Raw genomic sequence first — 17,825 nt, forward strand, 5'->3', positions numbered from 1 at the left:
AGAAAGCCATCATTTAAAGTTCAGTTTCAACCATAATGGCTAACATTTGTGTAGCTTCACTTAGTACCAAGTTCTCCAACTTCTTAGTTTCTAAATAGCCAATTGTTTTGGGAAATCTAATGTTATAAAGTATTTTCTGTGGTTCCGGGAAATCCAACAAATCATAAAACAATATATTCTAGTGCCATTGTTTTGGTTACCTCCCCAAAGTAGAAGAGAAGTTCCTATCATTGAAGTCAGCATACACCTACACACATGCACACACACACACACACACACACACACTCACACACACTGGAATTAGAGTATCAGATTTGAAATTTCAGATCTAGAAGCCTCCTCTCAGAGGACTAGCTCTCTTAGTCTCAGAATATAATATATTAGTTCCTAACAAAAGAGAAATCAATAGTCCTACACTGCTGCAATACCTATGAACTAAAATGATAGACAATGTGGCAAGACATCTCTGTCAGAGTAATTAGTGGCATTTATATATTGTTCATTGCTAATAGTTGTCTAATTAAAATCAAGTTCTGTTTTTCAGGAGGCAAATCATGCCTGATCTGCTAAACTTAACTATTACAAGTGGCTAGTGATGTTACAGATTTTAAAAGAATCTACTACTGCCAATTTCCTAAATCAGCTTAATCTCTAACTGACTTAAATATCTAGTCTGCTCATGGAGAAGTGTAGATCTCACCCTCATTGAAGAATCTTCTTTGTGCAGAGGTGATTATGACAGAAAACTATAATTAATCAAAATGCAGTGAATAGCTAACTATGGCATGACAATATAACACCTAAGCTTATGAATCAGGAAGCATCATAGAAGAATTGACCCAAAGACTATAAGAGCCATAAAACCAATGAAATCTCAAAAGCAGAGCTATCCAAACAAGTACAGAACTATTCCAACATCAGTTGACATCCAATGTAGAAGAGTGAAATATCCCAGGTCTCATTACTAGATGAAGAGCTACCAGCAATTAACAACTGCAGAGAGAATGTTAGGTTTTCAGAGGAATTAGGCACCCAGTTATGCAACCAATACCATGTGATCAGGCCTGTATATATACATACATGGAAGACTGAAGAGCTCAAGCAGGTTTTATTTATAATTATCTCTTTACAAGTACATGTAACTTCAAAGGCTAAAGAAGAAAAGGCTATGATTTTATGAATGTACAGACGTGGGAGAAATATGAGCAAGTAAGTGGGGAAGGATGGAATTATATTTTATTTACAGTTATGGAGAATATTCACATTTTAATTTTTAATGCTTTAAAAAATCCAATTAAATGTAATTCCATCCCTCTCCACTTATTCATATTTCTTCCATGTATACACTTAGTCATAGCCTAGTGCAGGCTTTCTAGGGAGCCATGTCATGTGGCCTCAAATCTCTTGTAATAGTAATGTCCTCAGGCTGAAGATAGGCAAAATCATTCGTGTATCTGAAAAGAAATAACATCCAAGAAAATTAAAAATATGGTTAATAAATGTAATGTGGGCATGGAATAAGTTTAGACTTCTGATAAAATACACCAGAAATAATAAATGCTGGGAAGTAATTGAATGCTCATAGTATTTTGAAAAGGATTTTAGAAGTAGCTGTGTATCATCTATATTGGCATTTGTCTTGGCATGTGTACATATCTTCAGATACTGAAAAGACATCGGGGCCACAGTTTTTAAATAAAAGTATAAAGTCATTGACTAGACAACTGACAATAACTATGAAAAGGAATCAGTAGGCTGTCTCACAATAAGCTAGAATTAAACTAAATTTTATGATTATAATCATAAAAATAAAAGTGATTTTAAGTCATTTCTATGCTTATAATAACTAAAGCAAAGGAATATTTTAAGCAACATGTTTAAAGATACATGGTTCAAAAGATACTCAAAATATTTTTAACATTATTTATTTGATTGTGTCACAGACAGATTGGATATATGTGGGGAACTTCATAAATAAAATAAAAATTTAAGGACAATAACACTCAGGAAGAAAAGAGTGGAAGTGATCAATGAACTTGTCCCTGTCGTGTCTCTGAAACATGTTGTTTTCTTACATACACAATGTGTTCACTGTCTAAGAAATAAAACCCCCAATTTACTATCACCAATACTTGACTCTACTCGTTTCCTATTACTGTCAAGTGCCTGTGTACTGGGACTAATTTTCCCTAAACCTTGCCTTTTTAGTGAAACTCTTGTTTGTGAAATTTAGCAGTTTAACTCCCAATTATCTATGTTCGCCAAGGTCCCAAATATATCTGACTTCAAGTCTCAAATTTTGTACAGCAAAAAATAGTTTAAATTATTTTCTTGAAAATTAGCTCTGGTATAATTTCTTAAGGTAATAGATACAGAATTCAGGAAGCCTTATTTAGAAATAAGCTACTACAATCTCTATCTGCAACAAAGAACTCGGCTGTTCCACAGCCTTCTGTGCATATGTCCTGCCAGGGGAGACCTGGTCTCCAGGAAGTGCTTTGAATCCCAGGTTTGTAGGTGAGATTGCCATTTTCTTTCCTGTGATTGTCCAAGATAGGTCTGAAGAGGAGCACATGGGGCACAGGAGTGGCAGAGCAGCTGTAACAGGGTCTTTCTGATCTCCATCTGCACCCAGGATCTGGGCTGTTCCATAGCCCTCAGTGCCAGGGGAGAGCTGGTCTCCAGGGGTGCTGAGAGGCTTGCAACTTACAGGAGGGACAAGCACCAGGAAGAGACAGCAGTACCAACTAACACCAGAGATAACCATATGGCAAAACGCAAATGCAAGAAGGTTACGATAGAAACCAAGGCAGTATGGCATCATCCAAACCCAGTTCGCCCACAAAAGCAAGTTCTGGATACTTCAACACATCAGAAAAGCAAATTTTTTTTCAAACCACATCTCACGAAGATTATAGAGGACTTGAAGAAGGAAATAAATAACTCCCTTGAAAAAACACAGGAGAACACAGGTAAAGAAGTAGATGCACATTACGAGGAAACACAAAATTTCCTTAAAGAATAACAGAAAAAACATAACCAAACAGGTGAAGGAATGGAACAAAACCATTCAGGATCTAAAAATGGAAGTAGAAAAAAATAATGAAATCACAAATGGAAACAACTCTGGAGATAGAAAACCTAGGAGAGAAATCAGACATCATAGATGCAAGCATCAACAACAGAATATCAGAGATTGAAGAGAGAATTTCACCTGCAGAAGATACCATAGAAAACACTGACACAATAGTCAAAGAAAATACAAAATGAAAAAAGCTTCTGACCCAAATCATCCAGGAAATCCAGGACACCATGAGAAGACCAAACCTAAGGATTATAGGTATAGAAGACAGCACAGATTCCCAGCTTAAGGGGGCATGTAAATATCTTCAACAAAATTATAAAAGAAAACTTCCTTAACCTAAAGTAAGTGATGCCCCTGAGCATACAAGAAGCCTACAGAACTCCAAAGAGATTGGACCAGAAAAGAAATTCCTTCCATCACATAATAATCAAACAACAAATGCACAAAGCAAAGAAAAAATATTAAAATCAGTAAAAGAAAAAGGTCAAGATGAATTTGATAATTGCTCTTTCTAACTCTGTGAAGAATTGAGTTGGGATTTTGATGGGTATTGCATTGAATCTGTATATTGCTTTTGGCAAAATGGCCATTTTAACTATATTGATTCTACCGATCCATGAGCATGGGAGGTTTTCCCATTTTTTTGAGGTCTTCTTCCATTTCCTTCTTCAGAGTCTTGAAGTTCTTGTCATACAGATCTTTCACATGTTTGGTAAGAGTCACCCCAAGATACTTTATACAGTTTGTGGCTATTGTGAAAGGGGTCATTTCCCTAATTTCTTTCTCAGCCTGCTTATCCTTTGAGTATAGGAAGGCCACTGATTTGCTTGAGTTGATTTTATAACCTGCCACTTTGCTGAAGTTGTTTATCAGCTGTAGGAACTCTCTAGTGGAGTTTTTTGGGTCACTTAGGTAGACTATCATGTCATCTGCAAATAATGATAGTTTGACTTCATCTGGAACAACAAAAAACCCAGGATAGCTAAAACTATTCTCAGCAACAAAAGAAAATCTGGGGGAATCAGTATCCCTGACTTCAAGCAATACTACAGAGCAATAGTGTTAAAAACTGCATGGTATTGGTACAGTGACAGGCAGGAGGATCAATGGAACAGGATTGAAGATCCAGAAATGAACCCACACACCTATGGCCACTTGATCCTCGACAAAGAGGCTGAAAACATCCAATGGAAAAAAGATAGCCTTTTCAACAAATGGTCCTGGTTCAACTGGAGGTCAGCATGCAGAAGAATGCAAATTGATCCATCCTTGTCTCCTTGTACTAAGCTCAAATCCAAATGGATCAAGGACCTCCACATAAAGCCAGACACTCTGAAGCTAATAGAAAAGAAACTGGGGAAGACCCTTGAGGACATCGGTACAGGGAGAAAGTTTCTGAACAGAACACCAATAGCGTATGCTCTAAGAGCAAGAATTGACAAATGGGACCTCATAAGGTTACAGAGTTTCTGTAAGGCAAAGGACACCATCAAGAGGACAGATCGGCAACCAACAAATTGGGAAAAGATCTTCACCAATCCTACATCAGATAGAGGGCTAATATCCAATATATATAAAGAACACAAGAGGTTAGACTCCAGAAAACTGAACAACCCTATTAAAAAATGGGGTACAGAGTTAAACAAAGAATTCTCACCTGAAGAGCTTCGGATGGCGGAGAAGCATCTTAAAAAATGCTCAACTTTATTAGTCATTAGGGAAATGCAAATCAAAACAACCCTAAGATTTCATCTTACACCAGTCAGAATGGCTAAGATTAAAAATTCAGGAGACAGCAGGTGTTGGAGAGGGTGCGGAGAAAGAGGAACACTCCTCCACTGCTGGTGGGGTTGCAAATTGGTACAACCACTCTGGAAATCAGTCTGGCAGTTCCTCCGAAAACTGGGCACCTCACTTCCAGAAGATCCTGCTATACCACTCCTGGGCATATATCCAGAGGATTCCCCACCATGTAATAAGGATACATGCTCTACTATGTTCATAGCAGCCCTATTTATAATTGCCAGATGCTGGAAAGAACCCAGGTATCCCTCAACAGAAGAGTGGATGCAAAAAATGTGGTATATCTACACAATGGAGTACTAATCAGCCATTAGAAACAATGAATTCATGAAATTCTTAGGCAAATGGATGGAGCTAGAGAACATCATACTAAGTGAGGTAACCCATACTCAAAAGGTGAATCATGGTATGCACTCACTAATAAGTGGATATTAACCTAGAAAACTGGAATACCCAAAACATAATCCACACATCAAATGAGATACAAGAAGAAAGGAGGAGTGGCCCCTGGTTCTGGAAAGACTCAGTGAAACAGTATTCAGCAAAACCAGAATGGGGAAGTGGGAAGGGGTGGGAGGGAGGACAGGGGAAGAGAAGGGGGCTTACGGGACTTTCGGGGAGTGGGGAGGGCTAGAAAAGGGGAAATTATTTGAAATGTAAATAAATTATATCAAATAATTAAATAAAAAATTAAATAAAAAAAATTAAAAAAAATACCATCACACTGAAGGCAGAGGCAGGCAGATCTCTTGGTTCATGGCCAACCAAGGCTACACAGAGAAATCCTGTCCCCCCAAAAAAGGAATCTAGAATGAAGAAATTATGTTGGGATTCTCTCAAAGGATAAATGTACTTGCTTGTGTAGTTTTCGGCATCATGACTTGCTGTAGAGAGAGAAGACAGGCCTCGTGCCAGCCTAACTAGCTCATTCTGAGGTTGATCGTTTCTGTCATTTGTTTTCACTGTGTGATTCAGCATATGCCGCACAGAACATTATCCACTCAAGGAATCCCTGGGACAAATGCAGCAGGCACTGCCCTCACCCTTTCATGGGTGAGAAACCTGAGGGCCCCAGAGTGAAGCCACTCTCTCGCTACTGCAATCAGAAATGTTGAGTGGCATGGGCCTGTAATCCTAGCCCTTGCATGGTAGAGGCAGGAGGATCAGACATTCAAGACTAGCTCAGGTTACTTGAGATCCTGTCTCCATGTCCCGAGAGAGAGAGAGAGAGAGAGAGAGAGAGAGAGAGAGAGAGAGAGAGAGAGACAGAGAGACAGAGACAGAGACAGAGAGACAGAGAGACAGAGACAGAGAGAAACAGAGAAAAACAGAGAGAGACAGAGAGAGACAGGGAGAGACAGAGAGAGACAGGGAGAGAGAGAGAGAAAGGACAAGTCATACCTTTTGTCTGCCTACTTAATAAATGCTGGAAATGCTGGGGAAAAAAAAGAAAAAGGTCAAGTAACTATAACGGCAGATCTTACAGAATAACACCACAGTTCTCACCAGAGACCAAGGAAGGTAGAAGATCTTGGGCAGATCTCATACAGACTCTAAGAGAATAGAAATGCCAGCCAAGACTACTATACCCAGCAAAATTCTCAATCACCGTAGATAGAGAAACCAAGATATTCCATGATAAACCAAATGTACACAATATCTTTCCACAAATCCTGCCCTACAAAGGATAATAGATGGAAAAGGCCAAGATAAGAAAGACAACTACATCCTGGAAAAAGCAAGATAGAATTCTTCTTTCTAAAAACCCAAAAGAATATAACCACTCAAACATAAAAATAACATAAAAATAACAGGAATCAACAATCATTATTCCTTAATATCACTTAATATAAATGGACTCAATTCTCCAATGAAAAGACAGACTAACATACTGGATGCATAACTAGGACCCAGCATTTTGCTGCATATAGGAAACACACCTCAATGTCAAAACCAAACACTACCTCAGAGTAAAAGGCTGGAAAACAATTTTTCAAGCAAATGGTCCCAGAAAACAAGCTGGAGTATCCATTCTAACATCTGATAAAATTGACTTTCAACCACAAGTCATCAAAAAAGACATGGAAATACACTTCATACTCATCAAAGGAAAAATTCACAAAGATGAACTCTCAATTCTGAACATCTGTTCTCCAAATGCAAAGGCAACCTCATTTTTAGATGAAACTTTATTAAAGCTCAAAGCACATATTGCACCACACACAATAATTGTGGGTGACTTCAACACTCCACTCTCCTAGATGTACTGATCAGGGAAACACAAACTAAACAGAGACACAGTGAAACTAATTGAAGTTTTGGACTAAATGGATTTAACAGATATACATATAACCTTTCATTCTAAATGAAAAGAATATACCTTCTTCTCAAGACCTCATGGTACCTTCTCCAAAATTGACCATATAATTGGCCACAAAAGCAGACCTCAACAGATATAAGAAGATTGAACTAATCCAATGCCTCCTCTAAGATCACTAGAGGGTAAGGATAATCTTCAATAGCAATTAAAAAAAATAAACTTCAGCAAAGTGGCAGGTTATAAAATCAACTCAAGCAAATCAGTAGCCTTCCTCTAATCAAAGGATAAGCAGGCTGAGAAAGAAATTAGGGAAAGGACACCCTTCACAATAGCCACAAACAGTATAAAGTACCTTGGGATGACCCTTACCAAACAAGTGAAAGATCTGTATGACAAGAACTTCAAGACTCTGAAGAAGGAAATGGAAGAAGACCTCAAAATATGGAAAAACCTCCCATGCTCATGGATCAGCAGGATTAATATCGTTAAAATGGCCATTTTGCAATACCCATCAAAATCCCAACTCAATTCTTCAGAGTTAGAAAGAGCAATTCTCAAATTCATCTGGAATAACAAAAACACTAGAATAGCTAAAACTATTCTCAACAATAAAAGAAATGCTGGGGGAATCAGTAACCCTGACCACAAACAATACTACAGAGCAATAGTGTTAAAAACTGCATGGTATTGGTATAATGACAGGCAGGCGGAAGAATGGAACAGGATTGAAGATCCAGAAATGAACCCACATACATATGGTCACTTGTTCCTTGACAAAGGGGCTGAAAACATCCAATGGAAAATAGATAGCCTTTTCAACAAATAGTGATGATTCAACTGGAGGTCAGCATGCAGAAGAATGAGAATTGATCCATCCTTGTCTCCTTGTACTAAGCTCAACTCCAAATGGATCAACAACCTCCACATAAAGTCAGACACTCTGAAGCTAATAGAAAAGAAACTGGGGAAGACCCTTGAGGACATCGGTAGAGGGGGAAAGTTTCTGAATAGATCACCAATAGCGTATGCTCTAAGATCAAGAATTGACAAATGGGCCCTCATAAAATTACAAAGTTTCTGTAAAGCAAAGGACACCATCAAAAGGACAAATCAGCAACCAACAAATTGGGAAAAGATCTTCACCAACCCTACATCAGATAGAGGACTAATATCCAATATATACAAAGAACTCAAGAAGTTAGACCCCAGAAAACCAAATAACCCTATTAAAAAATGGGGTACAGAGTTAAACAAAGAATTTTCACCTGAAGAACTTCTGATGGCAGAGAAGCATCTTAAAAAATGCTCAACTTCATTAGTCATTAGGGAAATGCAAAGCAAAGCAACCCTGAGATTTCACCTTACACCAGTCAGAATGGCTAAGATTAAAAATTCAGGAGACAGCAGGTGTTGGTGAGGATGTGGAGAAAGAGGAACACTTCTCCACTGCTGGTGGGGTTGAAAATTGGTACAACCACTCTGGAAATCAGTCTGCAGGTTACTCAGAAAACTGGGCACTTCACTTCTGGAGGACCTTGCTATACCACTCTTGGGCATATACCCAGAGGATTCCCCAGAATGTAATAAAGATACATGCTCCACTATGTTCATAGAAGCCCTGTTTATAATAGCCAGAACCTGGAAAGAACCCAGGTATCCCTCAACAGAAGAATGGATGCAAAAATGTGTTATATTTACACAATGGAGTACTATTCAGCCATTAGAAACAATGAATTCATGAAATTCTTAGGCAAATGGATGGAGCTGGAGAACATCATACTAAGTGAGGTAACCCAATCTCAAAAGATCAATCATGGTATGCACTCACTAATAAGTGGAAATTAACCTAGAAAACTGGAATACCCAAAACATAATCCACACATCAAATGAGGTACAAGAAGAACGGAGGAGTGGCTCCTTGTTCTGGAAAGACTCAGTGTAGCAGTATAGGGCAAAACCTGAACAGAAAAGTGAGAAGGGGTGGGTGGGATAACAGGGGGAGTTAAGGGGTTTTATGGAACTTTTGGGGAGTGGGGGGGCAGAAATTTGGAAATCATTTTAAATGTAAATAAAAAATATATCGAGTAAAAAAATGATTAATTTTTATAAAAAAAAAAAAACAAAAAAAAACCCCACATACATATGGAGTGTGTACAATGCTCTACTCAAGGATAACTTGGTCAAGGATGAAATAAGGACAGAAATCAAATAATTTTTACAATTCAATGAAAATTAAGGCACAACATACCCAAACTATGGGACACAATGAAAGCAGTGCTAAGAGGAGAACTCATAGACCAGAGTATCTCCCAAAAGAAACTGAAGAGAGCATACACTAGCAGATTTACAGTAGACCTGAAAGATCTTTAATGGAAAGAAGCTAATATACCCAAGAGGAGTAGAAGGCAGGAATTTATCAAACTCAGGGCTGAAATCAACCAAGTAGAAACAAAGAAAACCATACAAAGAATCAACAAAACCAGGAGCTGTTTCTTTAAGAAAAATAAGAAGATAGATAAACCTTTAAACAGACTAACCGAAGGGCACAGAGACAGCATCCAAAGTAACAAAATAAGAAATGAAAAGAGGGATGCAAAAACAGAAAATGAGGAAATTCAAAAAAATCACCAGATCTAACTACAAAAGACTATACTTAACAAAACTGGAAAGTCTGGAGGAAATAGACCATTTCCTAAACAGATACCTAATACCAGAATTAAATCAGGATCAAATAGACCATCTAAACTGTCCCATAACCCCTAAAGAAATAGAAGGGTTCATAGAAGGTCTCCCAACCAAAAAAAAAAAAAAAAAAAAGGACAAGACAGTTTTAGTGCGGAATTCTATCAGATATTCAAAGAAGACCTAACACCAATACTCTTCAAACTATTCCACAAAATAGAAACAGAACACTACCCAACTGGCTCTATGAAGCCACAATTACTCTGATACCAAAACCACACAAAGATCCAACAAAGAAAGAGTAGTTCAGACCAATTTCCCTTATGAATATCAATGCACAAACACTCAATCAAATCCTTGCCAACTGAATCCAACAACACATCAAAATGATCATTCACCACAATCAAGTAGGCTTCATCCCAGGGATGCAGGGATGGTTCAATATACAGAAATCCATCAACTTAATCCACCACATAATCAAATTCAAAGAAAAAAAACCACATGGTCATTTCCTTTGTGAGAAAAAGCATTTGACAAAATTAAACATCCATTCTTAGTAAGTCTTAGAATGATCAGGAATTCAAGGTCCATATCTTAACATAATATAAGCAATATACAGCAAACTAGTAGCCAACATCAAACTAAATGGAGAGAAACTTGAAGCAATCACACTAAAATCAGGGACTAGACAAGGCTGCCATCTCTTTCCATATCTATTAACTATAGTACTTGAAATTCTAGCTAGAGCAATTAGACAACAAAAGCAGTTCAAAGGGATACAAATTAGAAAGGAAGAAGTCAAATTATCATTTGTGGATGATATGATAGTATAAATAAGAAACCCCAAAAGCTCCACCAGAGAACTCCTACAGCTGATAAACAACTTCAGCAAAGTGTCTGGATATAAAATTAACTCAAATAAATCAGTAGCCTTCCTATACTCAAAGAATAAACAGGCTGAGAATGAAATTAGGGAAAGGACACCCTTCAAAATAGTCACAAACAATGTAAAGTATCTTGGTGTGACTAACCAAACTATTGAAAGATCTGTATGACAAGATCTTCAAGTCTCTGCAGAAAGAAATTGAAGACCTCAGAAGATGGAAAGATCTCCCATGCTCCTGAACTGGTAGGATTAATATGGTAAAAATGGCCATCTTGCCAAAAGTAATATACAGATTCAATGCAATCCTTATCAAAATCCCAACTCAATTCTTCATAGAGTTAGAAAGGGCAATTCTCAAGTTCATCTGGAAGAACAAAAACCCAGGATAGTTAAAGCTATTGTCAACAGTAAAAGACCTTTTGGGGGAATCAGTACTGCAAGCAGTACTACAGAGCAATAGTTTTAAAAACTGCTTGGTATTGGTACAGTGACAGGCAGGTAGATCAATGGAATAGAATTGAAAACTCAGAAATGAACTCACACTCCTATGGTCACTAATCTTTGACAAAGGAGTTAAATCCATCCATTTGGGGGTGGGGAAAGATAGCCTTTTCAATCAATGGTGCTGCCTCAGCAGTGGCTAGCATGCAGAAGAATGCAAATTGATCAATTCATATCTCCTTGTACTTAGCTCAAGTCCAAATAGATCAAGGACCTCCACATAAAACGAGACACACTGAAACTAATAGAAATGAAACTGGAGAAGAGCCTTGAACACATGAGCACAGGGGAAATTTTCCTGAACAGAACACCAATAGCCTGTGGCCTAAGATTGAGAATTGACAAATGGGAATTCATAACATTACCAAGCTTCTATAAGGCAAAGGACACTGTCAATAGGACAAAACAGCAACCAACCAATTGGGAAAAGATCTGTACCAACCCTATTTTAGACAGAGGCCTAATATTCAATATATACAAAGAACTCAAGAAGTTAGACCCCAGAGAATCAAATAACCCTATTAAAAATGGGGCACAGAGCTAAACAAAAATTTCATCTGAGGAATATAGAATGGCTGAGAAGCACCTAAAGAAATGTTCAACATCCTTAGTCATCAGGGAAATGCAAATCAAAACAACCCTGATATTTCACCTCACAGAATGGGTAAGGTAAAAACTCAGAAGACAGCAGGTACTGGACAGGTTGTAGAGAAATAGTAACACTCCTCCAGTGCTGATGGGATTACCACTTTGGAAATCAGTTTGGTGGTTCTTCGAAACCTGGGTATAATACTACTAGAGGACCCTGTTATAGCACTCCTGGGCATATACCCAGAGGATTCCCCAACATGTAACAAGGGCACATGCTCCACTATGCTCATAGCATCCCTATTTATAATAGCCAGAAGCTGGACAGAAACCCAGATGTCCCTCAACAGAAGAATGGATATAGAAAATGTGGTACATTTACACAATGTACCACATTTACACTACTCAGCTATTGAAAACAATGAATTCATGAAATTCTTAGGCAAATTGGTGGAACTGGAAAATATCATCCTGAGTGAGACAACCCAATTACAAAAGAACACGCATGGTATGCACTCATTGATAAGTGAATATTAGCCCAGAAGCTTGGAACCTGTGACACAATTCTCTTATCAAATGATGCCCAAGTAGAAGGAAGAAAAAAATATGGATAATTTGGTCCTTCTTAAAGGGGAAACAAAATACACACAGGAGGAAATACAGAGATAAAATGTGGAGCAGAGTCTGAGGGAAAGACCACCCAGAGTCTACCCCACCTAGGGATCAATTCCTTATACAGTTACAAAACCCAGACACTATTGTTGATGTCCACAAGTGCTTGCTGACTGGAACCAGATATAGCTATCACCTGGGAGGTTCTGATATTGCATGACAAATATAGAAGGGTACACTCTTAGCCAGCCATTGAACTGAGCACAGGGTCCCCATTGGAGGAGGTAGAGAAGAGATCCGAGAAGCTGAAGAGGTTTGCAGTGCCTTAGGAGGAATAACAATATGAGTCACCCAGTACTCCCAAAGCTCCCATGGACAAAACCATCAACCAAAGAGTACACATGGCGTTACCCATGGCTCCAGACACATTGACAGCAGAGGATGGTCTTGTTAGGCACCAAAGGGAGGAGAGGCCCTTGGTCCTGGAAAGACTTGATGCTGTAGCATAGTAGAATACCAGGACAGGCAAGCGGAGAAGAGTTGATTGGAGAAGGGGAGAGGGCTTATGGGATTTTAGGTGTGAAGAAAGTAGGAAAGGGGACAACATTTGAAATGTAAATAAAGAATATATCTAATAAAAATAAATATTAAGAAGCAGAAAAATATAAAAAAGAAAGATATTAAAAACTTTTTAGAATTTAATGAAAATTAAGGCACAATGTACCCAAACTTATGGGACACAATGAAAGCTCTTATTAAGAGGAAAACTCATAGTTCTGAATGCCTCCAAAAAGAAACTGGAGAGATCATATACTAGAAGTTTGAAATCACATCTGAAAGTTCTAGAACAAAAAGAAGCAAATATGCCCAATAGGAGTAGACAGCATGAAATAATCAAACTCAGAGCTGAAATCAAACATGTAGAAACAAAAAGAAATATACAAAGAATCAACAAAACCAAGAGCTGGTTCTTTGAAAACAAACAAATAAACAAAAAAAAAAAAACCCAAAGATATATAAACCCTTAGCCAAACTAACCAGAAGGCACAGAGAACAAGGAAATCTAAAAACTCATCAGATTCTACTGCAAAGCCTATTCTCAACAAAATTGGAAAATCTAGATCAAATTAACAATTTTCTAAACAGATACTAAGAACCAAAAATCAGGATGAGATAAACCGTCAAAATAGTCCTGTAATCCCTAAAGAAATAGAAGCAGTTGTTAATGGTCTTTCAACAAAGAAATAGCCAACGGCCAAATGCTTGTAATACAAAGTTCTATCAGACCTTCAAAGAAGACTTCATACCAATACTCTTCAAACTATTTCACAAAATAGAAACAGAAGGAACACTACCGAATTTGTTCGGTGAAGGCTCAATTACTCTGATAAATAAATCACCCAAAGTCCCTCCATAGAGAAATGGATACAGAAAATGAGGTACATTTACACAGTGGAATACCACTGTGCTATTACAAACAATGAATTCATGAAAATCTTTTTTCCTTTTTTGGATCTTTTTGTTTATTCGATATATTTTTATTTACATTTCAAATGATTTCCCCTTTTTTAGCCCCCTACTCCCCGAAAGTCCCGCAAGCCCCCTTCTCTCCCCCTGTCCTCCCACCCACCCCTTCCCACTTCCCCGTTCTGGTTTTGCCAAATAATGCTTCACTGAGTCTTTCCAGAACAGGGGGCCACTCTTCCTTTCTTCTTGTACCTCATTTGATGTGTGGATTATGTTTTGGGTATTCCAGGTTTCTAGGTTAATATCCACTTATTAGTGAGTGCATACCATGATTCACCTTTTGAGTCAGGGTTACCTCACTTAGTATGATGTTCTCTAGCTCCATCCATTTGCCTAAGAATTTCATGAATTCATTGTTTCTAATGGCTGAATAGTACTCCATTGTGTAGATATACCACATTTTTTGCATCCACTCTTCTGTTGAGGGATACTTGGATTCTTTCCAGCATCTGACAATTATAAATAGGGCTGCTATGAACATAGTAGAGCATGTATCCTTATTATATGATGGGGAATCCTCTGGGTATATGCCCAGGAGTGGTATAGCAGGATCTTCTGGAAGTGAGGTGCCCAGTTTTCGGAGGAACTGCCAGACTGATTTCCAGAGTGGTTGTACCAATTTGCAACCCCACCAGCAGTGGAAGACTGTTCCTCTTTCTCCACACCCTCTCCAACACCTGCTGTCTCCTGAATTTTTAATCTTAGCCATTCTGACTGGTGTAATGTGAAATCTCAGGGTTGTTTTGCTTTGCATTTCCCTAATGACTAATGAAGTTGAGCATTTTTTAAAGATGCTTCTCTGCTATCCGAAGTTCTTCAGGTGAGAATTCTTTGTTTAACTCTGTACCCCATTTTTTAATAGGCTTGTTTGGTTTTCTGGAGTCTAACTTCTTGAGTTCTTTAAATATATTGGATATTAGCCCTCTATCTGATGTAGGATTGCTGAAGATCTTTCCCCAATTTGTTGGTTGCCGATTTGTCCTCTTGATGGTGTTCTTTGCCTTACAGAAACTTTGTAATTTTATGAGGTCCCATTTGTCAATTCTTGATCTTAGAGCATATGCTATTGGTGTTCTGTTCAGAAGCTTTCTCCCTGTACCGATGTACTCAAGGGTCTTCCCCAGTTTCCTTACTATTAGCTTCAGAGTGTCTGGCTTTATGTGGAGGTCCTTGATCCATTTGGATTTGAGCTTAGTACAAGGAGACAAGGATGGATCAATTTGCATTCTTCTGCATGCTGACCTCCAAATGAACCAGCACCATTTGTTGAAAAGGCTATCTTTTTTCCATTGGATGTTTTCAGTCTCTTTATCGAGGATCAAGTGGCCATAGGTGTGTGGGTTCATTTCTGGATCTTCAGTCCTGTTCCATTGATTCTCCTGCCTGTCACTGTACCATTACCATGCAGTTTTTAACATTATTGCTCTGTAATATTGCTTGAGGTCAGGGATACTGATTCCCCCAGAATTTATTTTGTTGCTGAGAATAGTTTTAGCTATCCTGGGTTTTTTGTTATTCCTGATGAATTTGACAATTGCTCTTTCTAACTCTGTGAAGAATTGAGTTGGGATTTTGATGGGTATTGCATTGAATCTGTATATTGCTTTTGGTAAAATGGCCATTTTAACTATATTGATTCTACCGATCCATGAGCATGGGAGGTTTTCCCATTTTTTGAGGTCTTCTTCCATTTCCTTCTTCAGAGTCTTGAAGTTCTTGTCATACAGATCTTTCACATGTTTGATAAGAGTCACCCCAAGATACTTTATACTGTTTGTGGCTATTGTGAAGGGGGTCATTTCTCTAATTTCTTTCTCAGCCTGCTTATCCTTTGAGTATAGGAAGGCCACTGATTTGCTTGAGTTGATTTTATAACCTGCCACTTTGCTGAAGTTGTTTATCAGCTGTAGGAGTTCTCTAGTGGAGTTTTTTGGGTCACGTAGGTAGACTATCATGTCGTCTGCAAATAATGATAGTTTGACTTCTTCCTTTCCAATTTGTATCCCTTTGACCTCCTTATGTTGTCGAATTGCCCAAGCTAGTACCTCAAGTACAATATTGAAAAGATGAGAAAGGGGGCAGCCCTGTCTAGTCCCTGATTTTAGTGGGATTGTTTCAAGTTTCTGTCCATTTAGTTTGATGCTGGCTACTGGTTTGCTGTATATTGCTTTTACTATGTTTAGGTATGGGCCTTGAATTCCTATTCTTTCCAAGACTTTAAGCATGAAAGGATGCTGAATTTTGTCAAATGCTTTTTCAGCATCCAATGAAATGACCATGTGGTTTTTTTCTTTGAGTTTGTTTATGTAGTGGATTGCATTGATGGATTTCCGTATATTGAACCAACCCTGCATTCCCGGGATAAAGCCTACTTGATCATGGTGGATGATCGTTTTGATGTGTTCTTGGATTCGGTTGGCAAGAATTTTATTGAGTATTTTTGCACCGATGTTCATAAGGGAAATTGATCTGAAGTTCTCTTTCTTGGTTGGATCTTTGTGTGGTTTTGGTATCAGCATAATTGTGGCTTCGTAGAAGGATTTGGGTAGGGTTCCTTCTGTTTCTATTTTGTGGAATAGTTTGAAGAGTATTGGTGTTAACTGTTCTTTGAAGGTCTGATAGAGTTCTGCACTGAAACCATCTGGTCCTGTGCTTTTTTTGGTTGGAAGACTTTCTATGACTCCTTCCATTTCTTTAGGCCTTATGGGACTGTTTAGATGATCTTTTGGTCATGATTTAATTTTGGTATTTGGTATCTGTCAAGGAAATTTTCCATTTCCTCCAGATTCTCCAGTTGTGTTGAGTACAGGCTCTTGCAGTAGGATCTGATGATTTTTTGGATTTCCTCAGTTTCCATTGTTATATCTCCCTTTTCATTTCTAAGTTTGTTAATTTGGATACTTTCTGTGCCCTTTGGTCAGTCTGGCTAAGGGTTTATCTATCTTGTTGATTTTCTCAAAGAACCAGCTCCTGGTTTTGTTGATTCTTTGTATGGTTCTCTTTGTTTCTACTTCATAGATTTCAGCCCTGAGTTTGATGATTTCCTGCCTTCTACTCCTCCTGGGTGAAATAGGTTCTTTTTGTTCCAGGGCTTTCAGGTGTGTTGTTAAGTTGGTAGTGTATGCTCCCTCCATTTTCTTTTTGGAGGCACTCAGGGCTATGTGCTTTCCTCTTAGCACTGCTTTCATTTTGTCCCATAGATTTGGGTCTTTAATTTCTTTCTTTATTTCTTCCTTGACCAAGGTATCATTGAGTAGAATATTGCTCAGTTTCCATGTGTATGTGGGTTTTCTGTTGTTTTTGTTGCTATTGAAGACCACTTTTACTCCATAGTGATCTGATAGGAGGCATGGGATTAGTTCGATCTTCTTATATTTGTTGAGGTATGTCTTGTGACCAATTATATGGTCGATTTTGGAGAAGGTACCATGAGGTGCTGAGAAAAACGTATATTCTTTTGCTTTAGGATAGAATGTTCTATATCTGTTAAATCTAATTGGTCCAAAGCTTCAATTAGTTTCATTGTGTCCCTGTTTAGTTTCTGTTTTCCTGACCGGTCCATTGAGAAAAGCGCAGTGTTAAAGTCACCCACAATTATTGTGTTAGGTGCAATGTGTGCTTTGAGCTTTAATAAAGTTTCTTTTATGAAAGAGGGTGCCCTTGCATTTGGAGCATAGATGTTCAGGATTGAGAATTCTTCTTGTTTTATTTTTCCTTTGACCAGCAAGAAGTGTCCCTCAGAGTCTCTTTTGATGACTTTGGGTTGAAAGTCAATCTTATCTGATATTAAAATGGCTACTTCAGCTTGTTTCCTGAGACCA

Source organism: Apodemus sylvaticus, chromosome 9 (assembly GCF_947179515.1).
Source record: "Apodemus sylvaticus chromosome 9, mApoSyl1.1, whole genome shotgun sequence".
Classification (NCBI taxonomy): domain Eukaryota; kingdom Metazoa; phylum Chordata; class Mammalia; order Rodentia; family Muridae; genus Apodemus; species Apodemus sylvaticus.